A 14377-nucleotide genomic window follows, 5' to 3' on the forward strand; every position below is an offset into this window, starting at 1 on the left:
CATGTGACTCCTAAAATAATAAAAACATTCCATACTTACATATTCAATAGTTCCTACTATCTGCCAGGCACTGTTACACGGGCTTTACATATTTTGGTTCATTTAATCCTGCCAACAACTCTTAGGTAATTAAGGTTCAAAATAGTTAAGTAAATGACCCAAGATCACATAGCTAGGAAGTAGAAAAGCTCGATTGTGACTCCTGCCATTCCTCACACAGAGTGGGCCACTGACCTGCACCATACGGGAAGGTTTTCCACGAGTCGTTTTCACCCCCATCCCCCCAACCGCCCTCACCTCATGTATAGCCAGCATTGCACATAACGTCTGGCACGCTGTAGGCATCCAATAAATACTTGTTGAATGAATCTATGCCTGAGTGATCCCTCCAAACTCTGTTAGGAGCCCTCTTAAGTATCAGAGAGAGTACTATGAATAACATTTATATAAAAACAGTAATAATGTAAATATGGATCTAATCACAGTCATGACTGTTGATGCATATGTAACTTTCCTGGGAAGATGAGGGAATGAGAAAGCTTATGTAGTGAGGCCATGTAGCAGGGCGGGCTGAAAGAGAATGAAATTCTCAAGTCCCTAGATAATGCCCAAAACTGGGGAAAAAAACTTTCAAGAAATAGTAGTATAAGAATGCTATTCAGCGATATAGAGATAAATACCAAAAGAATCAACTGAAAGAATTACAAGTAGCTGTGGCTGAAAAGACAATTTGGCAGATAGGAAAGTGCTGTTTTTCATAACTGGTCTTATAGGACTGGTGGAATTTTTAAACTGTGTGCATATATTACTGTGATAAAACAAAAAGTCTATTAATGAAATGATTTTTATTTCAAATATTTTCCTATCCACATTTGTTTTCAGGCAGTATGTTTGTCATCACAGTGCCTCAGAAACAGAAGCGAATGTGAAGCACCCTTGGCATCTCCTGCAGTTAGTCTCTGCTTTTCTCTCCCTGTGAGGACATGCCCCAGGTTGCCCCACTTCATTTTTCTAGTTCTCTGCATGCCATCCTTATCACGAGACTCTGAATGAGGCAGAACAGCTGAATGAGCAAAGGAGAAGAGAGTATCCGAATTTAATGTGCCTGGCCTGCGGTCTTTCCATTATTACTCTTACGCAGGGGGAAAACCAAAATAAATCAAGGAGTCAAGAATGGAGTGAGTCCTTCTCCAGACACAGATTCATTACCTATTGATTGGGGGCCTTTGCTTTGGTTTCAGCTGTAAAGCTCTCTTGGTATGGTCAACGGTCTTGACGTTGTCTGAAGTCTGCTGAGTGCCCTAGTGATGTTGGGATGATCCCATAGAGAGAAATCTGTCCTAAGAATAACTTTTGTAGTTTTTTCCTAACTTCTAATGATCTGCAGATACTTTTTTGTAATGTCTCCACTTTGAACTATCACTTTGGAGAAGACAAGAAAAGAAAAAGAAAAAAAAAGTTTACTTACGCTCTGAAATTTAACCGCTTTTTGGCTGAGAATGGTTACTAATGCTTTTAATTACATGCTTAATTATAGTCTAAATTTGATTTTGTAATAGTAAAGCCATTAAGACTCAGAAGAATTTTTAATGACTGATTCCCCAGATATAAAATGAAAGAGCTCATCTGAGTGACGTCTAAGAAAGACTCCTTCTAACTTTTGAACTTAAGGACTCAACATGAACTTCAGGCTCTTTTAAAAGAACTCTTTATGAAAGGCAATATAAAAATCACTGCAAATTCTATCCAGATGAAAATTTGAAAGCAAGGCTGCTTGCTATTGACATACAAAATGAAAATGTAATTTCTAAATACCATAGGAGAGCACTAAGTGATGAGTAAAAAGTAGCATGAAAAGGAAAATACTTGCTTGAAACTTCCATGACTGTATTAATCGTGTTTTATTTGATGTATACTATGAAGCTTTAATATTTGGGGGGCCTTTTAGCCTCAGCTAGAGACTGCACATCCCAGGGTTAACTAATTCCCAAAGATAGTAACAGCTTGCCTAGGAACAGGCCTTTTGGATGCAATACCCTCAACCACTCTCTTACCTAAGTTACACACCAAACCAATATTTCCCCAACCTAAGTCATCCCAGGGCCAGGAAACAGGCAACTAGAGACCAATCCTCTCACCCAAAGTCTGCTAGAATCATTCATAGTGGCTAATTCCAAAATGTCCCCTCTGCCCTGACTTGCCATTCCCCCGAGTGAGGGTTCTGGCCTAGGCTTTCCCCTACCCCGCCACCCCTTGCTCCGCTCTGCCTCCTGACCAAAATCAAGTGATCCCCAAGTACCCCATGTGCCATGGATGCCCTGTCCTCTCTGGAGACGCGAGGAATCAATTCTTTCGATGGCCTTGACCTCTCTGTTCTTCATTCCGTCACCTCTATAAATTACAATCCATGGAAAAAACTCTAGTGTTTGAAGTACTAACTGTTGATTGCTAATGAAAGTATGTATCTAGTGTTGACATTCCCTGTAGTTTCATAATGGCTGAGATTTTCTTGTATTTTTGCTCAAAAAAATTAAACTCCAGTTGTTCTAAGGTAGTCAATGGATTTATAAACATAGAATTCGCTTAGGTCAGAGGTAGAAATGAACATATCAAAAAACCTTAAAAAATCCCAAAGAATTTAATGTTATGTGACTTAAAGAAACCTCACATACAAATTCTAAAAAAAAAAAAAAAAATCCCACGGGTACAAATGAGATGGTGAGATACATTCAGTTTTGTTGTCTGTGTGAACTGGGAAGAGGGAGGTGGCCCACATCCTCCATGTGCTACCGAGTCTAAGCTTGTCCTGCTTTAATTATTTACTTTTTTATTTTTGGCTATGGTGGGTCTTCGTTGCTTTGCGCCAGCTTTCTCTGGTTGCAGCCAGAGGGGACTATTCTTTGTCGCAGCACGTGGGCTTCTCTTTGCAGCAGCTTCTCATTGTGGAGCACAGGCTCTAGGCGTGCAGGCCTCAGCAGTTGTGGTTCATGGGCCCTAGAGTGTGGGCTGTACAGTGGCTCATGGGCTTAGATGCTCCGTGGTAGCATGTGGAATCTTCCCTGACCAGGGATCGAACCTGTGTCCCCTGCATTAGCAGGCGTATTCTTTTCCACTGCGCCACCAGGGAATAATTGAAAGTTCAGTTGTTGGTGCAACGAATAAGGACTTTATTAAGAAAGCAGGAAAACCGAGAAGATGATGGGCTCATGACCCTCAAAGAATCCTCTTACCTGAATTAGAAATCAGGCTTCTTTTATACTAAAAAGGAAGGGAGTAAAGTCAAACACTTCCTGGTTTCCAACACTTTCCACACTTCCGCAGCCTCCAGAAGGTGTGTTAATTTCTTCCTGCCTGCCATCATCCACAGGTGGGCCTGGTCAGGATGTTTCATGTGAGCTAAAGGAAGGTGTTTTAACTTAATGCTTATTACCTCGGAAGCAGAGTTCCCAGAGATGGGCCATTATGTATGATTTAAGCTTACAGGCAACATCCCTTTAGTGATTAACTTGTAATAGAATACAAAATGTTTGCAATAGAATACAAAATGTTCTTCCTTATTACACATGCTCCATAGAGCACTAGTTGGTTGATTGGTTCACTAGTTTAGGACACTTACAAAGGATCACCCAGACTTCTAGCTCAGTGTCCATGTGGGCCATGTAGCTTTGCTTCATGATCACACAGCAGACTTCTAGACTAGACCAATGCTCAAAGCAAATGACTCATGGTACTGGGTTACAAAGGCGTGTGGAGATAGGGAGGAGGACAGGTAATCACTGCAGCTCTGACATGTTTCTCCTGGAACAAATAGCCATAGAACAAGCCCTACTGAAGCTGGGTTCCCAGTATTATCTTCCCACATAAAATTTGTTATTGCTCAAAGCCTCTTAGTGATAATAAATAACAACAGCTATAATTTGGAATCATGCTGTGTGGCTCTAATCCTCAAATCAGACCTTCACAGTATGTCTGATTGTCCAATTTTTAAAAAAAAATTTATTGTTGGCTGCCTTAAGTCTTAATTGTGGCATGTGGGCTCTTTGTTGTGGTACACGGGCTTCTCTCTAGTTATGGCACATGGGACCAGAGCACGTGGACTCTGTAGTTTGCATCCCACGGGCTTAGTTGCTTCGCAGCATGAGGGATCTTACTTCCCCAACTAAGGACTGAACCCATGTCCCCTACATTGGAAGGTGGATTCTTAACCACTGGACCACCAGAGAGGTCCTTGATTGTCCCAATTTATTGATGAAGAACCTGAGACTCCAAGAAATTAATTTTCTTATCATCACACAGAAGGAGAACTAGTAAGTAAAAGAGCTAAGATTGAGAATCCAGATCTATCTGATTCCAAACTTGGCCTTGCCTCCCCACACCATACCGACTCAGGAATGGATTCCAGGGTGGAGAATTCCTCTTCCATTCGGCTGAGAACTGCTGATACCAGGCCTCAGACTTACAATGGCTAACATGGGCACCACGGTTCTTTCTGTTGTCATGACCATACCCTGGTTACTCATCTGGGGTTGCATAGGGAAATCGCTTATCATCTCTGGCTCTTATTTCTTAATTTGAAAAAAATGAGGGACTTGGAGTAACAGGTGGATTTTTAAAATATGATTATAACTTTAAGTATGATGTATGAGAAAATTTTTATTTTATACGCTTCTTTTGGAGTACCCAAATACTTAACTGTTAGTTTTATTTAGCTGACATTTAATTTTTTTTTCTTCTTATAATTTCAGAAAGGCAACAAGGAACATGAATTGGTTAACCTTAAAGAGAGCTATCTTTAGTGGCTTGGAATTTTAAGTACAAATAAGAGAAGGATGTCTTTAATAAACAAATGATGTGTCATTTGGGACAAATGCAATATGATGTGTGGGTTCATCCAGTGTAGTCATCAGGACACTTCATCATACTTGGCATAGTTGAAATTTCCAAGGTACATGTGTGTTCATGTCAACCACCCTTAGTGGGTTCTTTCACCACCGATTGGCCTCAATAGGACTTATACTTTCAGCTGTCTTGCTGTCAGTAGGGATGGATGGATATACACAGATCCTTCTCTTCCCTCATCCGTCTTTTGATTTATGGCTTACACGTGTCAGATGTTTGGCTCACTAGAAACTGATCATAATAATGCATGATTATCTGGCCCTCCAGGGGACTAGAGGCAAGACTTTGTTCCCTTAGCCTTAGAATCTAATCAATTATCCTTACTTATCACTCTGTTTAGGAGATATAATATTATTTTTCATCAGCTGGGCAAGTCATGCTACATCATTATGCTTTGTCATTAGATCTAAAAATTTTTTTAAAATTTATTTGACTGTGCCGGGTCTTTGCTGAGTCATGTAGGATCTTTAGTTGAACTCTTAATTGTGGCATGTGGGATCTAGTACCCTGAACAGGGATCAAACCTAGGCCCCCAGCTTTGGAGCTCAGAGTCTTAGCCACTGGATCACCAGGAAAGTCCCAGTTATTACATTTCTTTGTATGTATAATAATATCTCTGTGATACTTAGGAGAAGCCAATATTTTGTCTGATGGTATATATTCACTGCAAGTAGTTGACTGGTTTACAAAATAACCCAATTAACTGGAGGGAAAGACAGTCTACAATGTTAAAAAACAGCTGTATGGAATAAAACCTAATTATAACAAAGTTGAAAATTGGCCTAAAAAAAAAAAAGTAATATTTTAAGTTTGGGGAAAAAAGATATGGGGAAAGAAAGAGAAAGAAAATTGAGAGAAATAGGAAGATAGTTTTTCATATTTTGAGATCAAAAGTTTTTGAGGAAATCTACATATTCTAATCCCTGATTTTTCTTGCTATTCAATAAAATTTGCTGTAACATGATGATCCTAAGTTTTAAAATTGTCAGACAAGCTATCTTTTGCTATTATATTATTATTGTAATTACAGTGTATTTTTCAGCTGGCACAGCATTTCCAGCCTGAACTGTGACCAAGAAGCGGCAGAGTTAAAACTGCAGATCATAAACACATATTGAAATGTGACTGACAGTAGCAGGTCCAAAATATTAGAAATGCAGCTGAATAAGCATTTGAAGCAGGGTGTGATTCTAAATAACACCAATATGTCTGGTTCCCGCCTAGTTAGGAAAGGAATGAGTCGACTTGCTAGACGAGTCAAACAGAGACTCAAAAGCCCTGAGATGGTGAGAATGTTTTCACCTTCTGTTCCCAGAGGATGGCATTTGTCAGGTGGAAAAAAAAAAAAAAGCCTGTGATGTACCTTCGAGAAAACATTAAACAGGCTATAGGATTTTAATGTTAAAGCAGAGTTTTGGTAGTATCAATGCAGTTAGTTTTAGAGAGCAGTTGGTTGATATTTTGCATTTTATAATTGAATACTCCAGGGGCTTTCCCAGTGGCTCAGCAGTAAAGAATCTGCCTGCAATGCAGGAGATGTGGGTTCAATCCCTGGAGGAGAAAATGGCAATCCATTCCAGCATTCTTGCCTGGAAAATTCCACAGACAGAGGAGCCTGGCAGGCTCCAGTCCATGGGGTCACAAAGAGTTGGACACGGCTGAGTGACTGAGCATGCATGCACAGCTAAATACTCCACAGGCCATGTCACTGACTCCTTTATGTCAAAAATCTCTTGAGCATCCTGGTAGCGTGATGCATCAGCAAAGTTACGAAGAGTCATTTTTCATCCTCCAAAAAGAGGATCAGTCTATTTGCTAAACAGAATTCTTGGCTCCCCAATCTTATTTCTGTTTTCTTACTCATTCTCTTCTTCCTTCCAGACAAAAAATAAGTTAGGCAACTGTTGATATTTTCTTAACTCATCATTGCTTCGTTGCCATCTTAAGTCATATAAGAGGAGGGAAATAGAGAGGGATTGTCTTGATTCAGTGTGCAGACCAGTTAAAAACCCCTCTGGAAAATTACAGAAGACAAATCAAGGCCTGCTCAAATGGAATCAGGAGCTTGATTTTATGTATAAAATGCACGCTGGTTTCTATGAATAATTCAAGTTGTCTAGTCTACGTATTAGCCTCTTTGCAAGTACATGTAGAGAGTATTTTTTTTAAAAACCTTTTCTTTTATATTGGAGTATAGCTAATTAACAATGTGATGGTTTCAGGTGCACAAAGAGTGACTCAGCCACATATATATACATTTATATACATATATATACATATATCCATTCTCTTCCCAGCTCCCCTCCCATCCAAGTTGCCACATAACACTTAGTAGAGGTCTAGAGGGAAGGTCCTTGTTTGTTATCCATTTTAAATGTACATGTCATCCCAAACTCCCTAGCTATCCCTTCCCCCAGGGGGAGTATTTTTTCTTTTTCTCTTTATATAGGCACTTTGAAATCATCATCACAGCAGGTTAAGCATTTGGGAGGCGGAGTATTTAAAGATCTGTTAACAGTGGTAAAGAATTTAGAAGCTCTGTAGCTCCGAAGTTCTGGCGATAGAAGGGAGGCTGAAAGCGCTGTGAGACCAATGAGGGTGATGGATGCGCTTGGCTCCTCATGTGAGCAGTGAGAAAGGATAACTGCATAGTCATTCTATCACACATAAATAAAAGATAACCTCTGAAAGAGAGGGAAATTGTGCCAATGAGCATAGCAAATTAGAATAAGCACAATTTTTTTTTAAAAAGCAAATATCCTCAGGCATAGGCTGGAGTTCGGATTTAGACTGCACATTTAGTTCTGTGTCTTGTATAATGAATTTCATGTTAAAAGCCTGCAAAGCTTTTCTGTTAACAGAAGTAAAAAGATATTTTCCCTTATTCACTTAAATTAGAAACGTGCACATTTTCCATGATTCCATTTCTCTGCCCCCTGGTGGATTTTCCTTAACACTGCAGTAGTTTTGTCAAGTATGAACATGTCCACTGACGTTTATGTTTTATGATTTATCTCATTTGAATTTTTCCAAATGACTGACAAACACTGTTAATAAACACTTTTAGAGCCCATCATAGGTTAGTAATAAAAATCCATCCCAAGGATATCTAGAATTCTTTTAAGACTCTTTTTAAAAGAATTATTATCATTAGATTTTTTTTTTTTTTACTTTGGCCTGTTTCTAAGCAGAAATAGGGTAGTCGTAACTTTGGATAAGAGTCTTGGTTATAGTCTCTGACTTCTTTGGGAATTTTTAAGGGCAAAAACTTTCAATCAGCCAGGAAAACTGAAAGACTTTTACAGTCCATCACTGTCTATCTCCATGGAGATTCCACCATTCACGCGTTACTTAACTTGCTTTGTCACATGTCATGCATACCCCTAACCCTCTGTCCATTCTTATGTTTTAAGTACTTATTTATTTGTTTATTTTGCCTGAACTGGGTCTTAGTTTCACTACACGGGATCTCTGATCTTCGTTTTGGCATTCAGGGTCTTTAGTTGCTGCATGTGAACCCTTAGTTGCCACATGTGGGCTCGAATTCCCTGACCAGGATTGAACCCATGGCCCCTGCATCAGGAGAGTGGAGTCTTAGCCACTGGACCACCAGGGAAGTCCTAGTCTATCCTTATTTTTTAAATGAATTTTAAGTTAAGTTGTAGACATCAGCATACTTGCCCTGAAATTCACCTCATTAATGAATCCTGGCTTATCTTATAGACCCTATGACTCTTTTGACTGATTCTCTGGTCACAGGGAAACTTAGGAATTGTGGCCTATCAACTTTGCAATAATCTCTGGCATATTATACTTTTGTGTGTTACCCCTGGCTTTGTTTTATAATGCCATCCTTGTTTTCTCTAAATCTCCTCTTTTTAAAATAAACCTAGTTTGATTCTCCTGTATTTTGTAAACTTTCTCAAATAAATCCTGGACTAATGTTAAAATAAAATTAGGCTAGCTTGATATTCTGTTTAAAGCTGATTATTCAAAAAGAATGTAGTAATTTCTATGTACATATTTATAAGAAATTGGAATGTTTGTAACAAAAGTGAATTATAAGAGCAGAGTAAATACCATTCTTTTGTAGTTAAGACAATTAGAGTTGCTAGGAACTTTCCTGGTGGCTCAGACAGTAACGAATCCACCTGTAATGTGGGAGACCTGGGTTTGATCCCTGGGTTGGGAAGATCCCCTGGAGGAGGGCATGGCAACCCACTTAGGTGTCCTCGCCTGGAGAATCCCCATGGACAGAGGAGCCTGGCGGGCTACAGTCCATGGGGTCGAAAAGAGTCAGACATGCGTGAGTGACTAAGCACACCCAGCACAGAGCTGCTAGACATTTCAGCAGTAGCAGCATTATTCACAATAGCGAAAATGTGAAAACAGCCGAAGTGCTCGGGAACAGAGGAATGGATAAACTGTGGCATATACATACGGTGGAATATTATTCAGCCATAACAATGAAATTCTAATACATGACACAACATGGATGAGTCTTGAAAATATACTGAGTAAAAGAAGTCAGGCACAAAAAAGCAAGTATTGTATGATGCCACTTACATGAAGTACCTAGAATAGACAAGTTCATAGCAACAGAAAGTAGGAGTTATCAGGGCTGGGAGAGGGGAATGGGTAGTTATTGTGTACTATTTACAGGGTTTCTGTTTGGAGTGATGAGTTTTGGAAATAGATAGTGGTCATGGTTACACAACATTGTGAATGTACTTAATGCCACTGAATTAAACATTTAAAAGTGATTAAGTGAGTGAACCTCGTCTTGTATCTATTTTACCACATATAACTTTTTTAGGGACTTCCCTGTGGTCCAGTGGTTAAGACTTCACTTTCTAATGCAGGGGGTGTGGGTTTGATCCCCGCTTGGGGAGCTACGAACCCACATGCCTCAGGGCCAAAAAACCAAAACATTAAAAAATAAACAACTGTTTAAAAAAAGCAGGTTAACAAAATTGAAAAAGGCACATGCATCCCATTGTTCACTGCAGCATTATTCACAATAGCTAGAACATGGAAGCAACCTAGATGTCCATTGACAGATGAATGGATAAAGAAGTTGTGGTACATATACACAATGGGATATTACTCAGCCATAAAAGGAACGCATTTGAGTCAGTTCTAGTGAGGTAGATGAACCCAGGGCCTATTATACAGAGTGAAGTAAGTCAGGTAGAGAAAGATAAATATCGTATACTATTGTATATACTATCGTATATACAGAATCCAGAAAAATGGTACTGAAGAATTTATTTGCAGGGCAGCAATGGAGAAACAGACATAGAGAATAGACCTATGGACGTGGGAGAGGGGAGGAGAGGGTGAGATGTATGTTGAGAGTATGGAGACTTACATTACCATATGTAAAATAGATAGCCAATGGCAATTTGCTGTATGTCTCAGGAAACTCAAACAGGAGCTCTGTGACAGTCTAGAGGGGTGGGATGGGAAAGGAGATGGGAGGGAGTTTCAAAAGGGAGGGGACATATGTGTGCCTATGGCTGATTCATGTTGAGTTTTGACAGAAAACACCAAAATTCTGTAAAGCAATTACCCTTCAATTAAAAAATAAATAAAAATTTAAAAACCATTAATAAAAGCAGGTTAAACACCATTCTTTTTGTGATTAGGATAATTAGAGATGCTAATTTTTAATTGGTTTTTAGTAGTTTCGTGCAGTTTTTCTACAAGGCATCCTAGAACACATGCCACATAGTTGATCATTATAAAGAAGATCATGTTTTATTAAAGGAACAACTTTATAATTCAAAATTACATTTCAGTGCATATGACCAAGGAAGTAGTATTATGTAAGCTGCAGAGACAGCCAGAAATTTCCATAACAGCTATAACACTACAAGGATTGTCACGACTTGGGGCTATTTTGTGTGTTCACTCACAAAAAGGGCAACAGGGAAAGACAGGCTAGTGGTGATTCTGGGCAAAGTCTAATATCAATGTCTAATGTCTAATATCAATGTCTAATGTCTAATATCAATGTCTAATGTCTAATATGGCTCCGAAAAATACCCCTGCCCCAGGGCTCAGGGTAGTGGGCAAGTAATCTGGAAAGGGAGCCATGACAGGCAAACAGACAGGCTATATGACCTCTAGCCATGACAGATAAAGGCAGACAGGAAGTAGAACCTGGAAGGCTTACATATGAAGGGCAAGGTCCCACCTACCGGGAGAGGCACAGAGCAGGACCCCAATTCCAGGACAGAGTTAAGGATTTACTCACTTTCACAGATCAAGAGCACGAAACTAGTGTCTGAGAAAGCTACCAGAAGCCTTGATAGTAATTATATTCTTCAATATAGAAACTTACTGATAAGCAATTTATTCCAAGAAAGTAACTCTTTAGCATAAAGATGTAACTATTAATACAGACATTTTTATAACAACAATGACTAAAATAATAAAAAATTATGATTAACTTAAACTTAACTTAAATGCTCAAAAATAAGGGAATCCATCCAGCAAAATAGCTGTAAAAATGCTGTTTGGGGACCTCCCTGGTGGCACAGCGGATAAGAATCTGCCTGCCAATGCTGGGGACGCAGGTTCGATCCCTGGTGTGGGAAGATCCTACATGCCTTGGAGCAACTACCCGTGTGCCACAATTGCTGAGCACTCACTCTAGAGCCTCGGAGCCGCAGCTACTGAAGTGAGCGCAGCAGAGCCGGTGCTCCGAAACGAGAGAAACCACCGCAGTGGGAAGACTGCGAACTGCAATGAGCAGGAGCCCCCGACTCGCCACACCTAGGGAAAGCCTTCACATGGCAACGAGAACCAGTGCAGCCAAAAGTAAAGAAAGAAACAAATTTTTAAATGCTGTTGTGGAAGAATTTGCAAAGGCATGTAGGTAAAGATGCTTCCATTTTTATATATACAGTAACTATTCCTTGGTTGGATGGGTTAGTACTCCTCTGAACAAATCAAAGGAGATTATGCTGCCAACATTTTATATCTGAAGCTACCTATATTACTCAGAACTTCTTTTGCTTGCAGAGTAAGCTCATGGGAGAAGAACGGTCTTTCTTTCCCTCATTTATTTAACGATATTAAAATATTTTAATACCTCCAGCTCCCTCTCCCTCTCCCCTCGTTAGACCCTGTGCTGGGCTTAGTTGCTCAGTCGTGTCCAACTCTGCGACCCCGTGGACTGTAGCCCACCAGGCTCCTCTGTCCATGGGGATTCTCCAGGCAAGAACACCAGATTGCGCTGCCATGCCCTCCTCCGGGGGATCTTCCCAACCCAGGAATTGAACCCAGGTCTCCTGCATTTCAGGCAGATTCTTTACCACCTGAGACACCAGGGAAGCCCCGTTAAACCCTACGTGAGGCCAGGTTTGTGCCAGTTGCTCTGTTAGAGACTCCAGAACTTTTTTATTCACTCATTCTGGGAATGTTTACTGAGCATCTAATATGTGCTCTGGGGATAAAACAGAGAAACAGACAGAAACACTGCTGTGAACAGAGCTTGTAGCTTAGCTGGGATAGTCAGACGATTAACAAGGACAGCAATTACAACAGATTGTAACAGTGCTACCATAAGGTGCCGTGGGGGTCCCCAAACAGGGCCTGGGCTTGGTCTAGAGGTGTCAGGGAAGGCCTCCCAGAGCAAATGCTGTTTATTTAAGCCCAGCTGGGCTCAAAGGTTGAGTGGGAGGCAGCTAAGATAAGGAAGAGAGGATGGAGAAGATGGGATTCTGAGTGGAAGTTCGAGCACGTGACTGCCTGGGTATTCAGTACGGGGCTCTGAGGGGCTGAACGTTCCTACGGCTGGAGCGTGGAGCAGTGGAGAGTGGAGAGACAAGGGAAGCCAGGGACTTCTCAGTTCTCTTCACCCCTTACACACACACACATACACACACACACATCTTTTGCTGCACTGGGGGTACTCTGGATTCTCTACTTACCTCCGCTAGGCTTAGTTACACCTCAACATGTGAGATCTTAGTTCCCCGACCAGGGATTGAACCTGTGTCCCCTGTGTTCAAAGGCAGAACCTTAACCACTGAGCCACTAGAGAATTTTTAACAGAAAAAATTTCCAGCATATGCTGAAGTAGAGAGAATAACATAATAAACCCCTAAACTCAGCATGCAGCTTCAGTAATTATCAGCTCATGGTCAGTCATGTTCTCAACACATCTGCTTTACCACCTTCCCCTTCCTCCACCCCTGGGGTTATTTGCAACAAATCTCAGATATTATTTCATTTGTAAATATTCTTTTTTTTTTTTTTTTCTGTATTGCTTCTTCTCCAGCTCCCAGTACAGAATCTGCTCAGGGTAGGTGCTCAGTAACTAAATTGATTCATTGGTTGAACCAATCTACAACTGAACGGACTGGCAGGCGACCAGTTTGGACTCCATTCTGCAGACACTGGGAAGGCCTACAGGGTCTTGAGTCAGGGAGTGACATAAAGCGGTCACTTTGCTGAAAGTGGAGGGGGAATCAGGGCTGGACGTTGCCACATGAGGGATTTTTAGGAAGCTGTTGTACAAAACCCAGCAACCAGATTACAGTTATGTGTGGAGAGAGGGAAAAAGCTGAGAGAAGGGAGGGAAAAACAAGGTAGGAAAAAAGACCCCAACCCCCAAACACCTAGACGGAGAGAGAGGAAGAGGAAGGAAAGTAGACCCTGAGACAGAACAAAGAAGTCAGTCAGGGAAAGATGAAGGCAAAGTATAAAAGGGGAGGATGCTGAGAAGAGCTGAGGCAGGGGGCCCACAGGGCGGCAGGGGGAGGGGGGTGGCAAGGGGTTCTGTCGGGGGTCCTCGCTGGGCCAGGCCAGGCCGGTGCCAGCGGCAGGGACACATTTACTGCCAGCTCTCTTTGCCGCTGTGGGTGAAGTGCCAGAATCGCTCAAGGCGAGAAGTCTGGCTTCAGTAATTGATCCAAGGAGGGAGGAGCGGGGAGGTGGCGGAGGACGGACAGAAGGGCTGCACGGTGGTCCTCAGAGTCTCCCGGGTGTCTAAGGAGCAGCCGGGCAACGTGGGGGTAGGGAAACGCAGGCAGAAGAAGAGGGGGCAGGAAGCAGGCTGAGGGGAGAGCGTCTCCGGCCAAGTCCTCTCCCCAAGGGAGCTGGAATGGGAGCCGTGCACCAGGGCTCAGGGCAGATGACCAACGTCCTGGGCACGTCCAAGTGAAGAAGTGAAGTCGCTCAGTCGTGTTCGACTCTTTGCGACCCTGTGGACTGTAGCCTACCAGGCTCCTCAGTCCAGTAGAATTTTCCAGGCAAGAGTCCTGGAGTGGGTTGTCATTTCCTTCTCCAGGGGATCTTCCCAACCCAGGGATCGAACCCAGGTCTCCCACACTGCAGGCAGACGCTTTACCCTCTGAGCCACCAGGGAAGCCCGGCATGTCCAAGTGCTGCTTAATAGAATGTCAGCAGCTCAAGGATCCTGCAAACTCTGGCAGCAGCGGGGGAGGGGGCAGTCACTTTGTCCCCA

This window comes from Muntiacus reevesi, chromosome 12, assembly GCF_963930625.1.
Source record: "Muntiacus reevesi chromosome 12, mMunRee1.1, whole genome shotgun sequence".
Classification (NCBI taxonomy): Eukaryota; Metazoa; Chordata; class Mammalia; order Artiodactyla; family Cervidae; genus Muntiacus; species Muntiacus reevesi.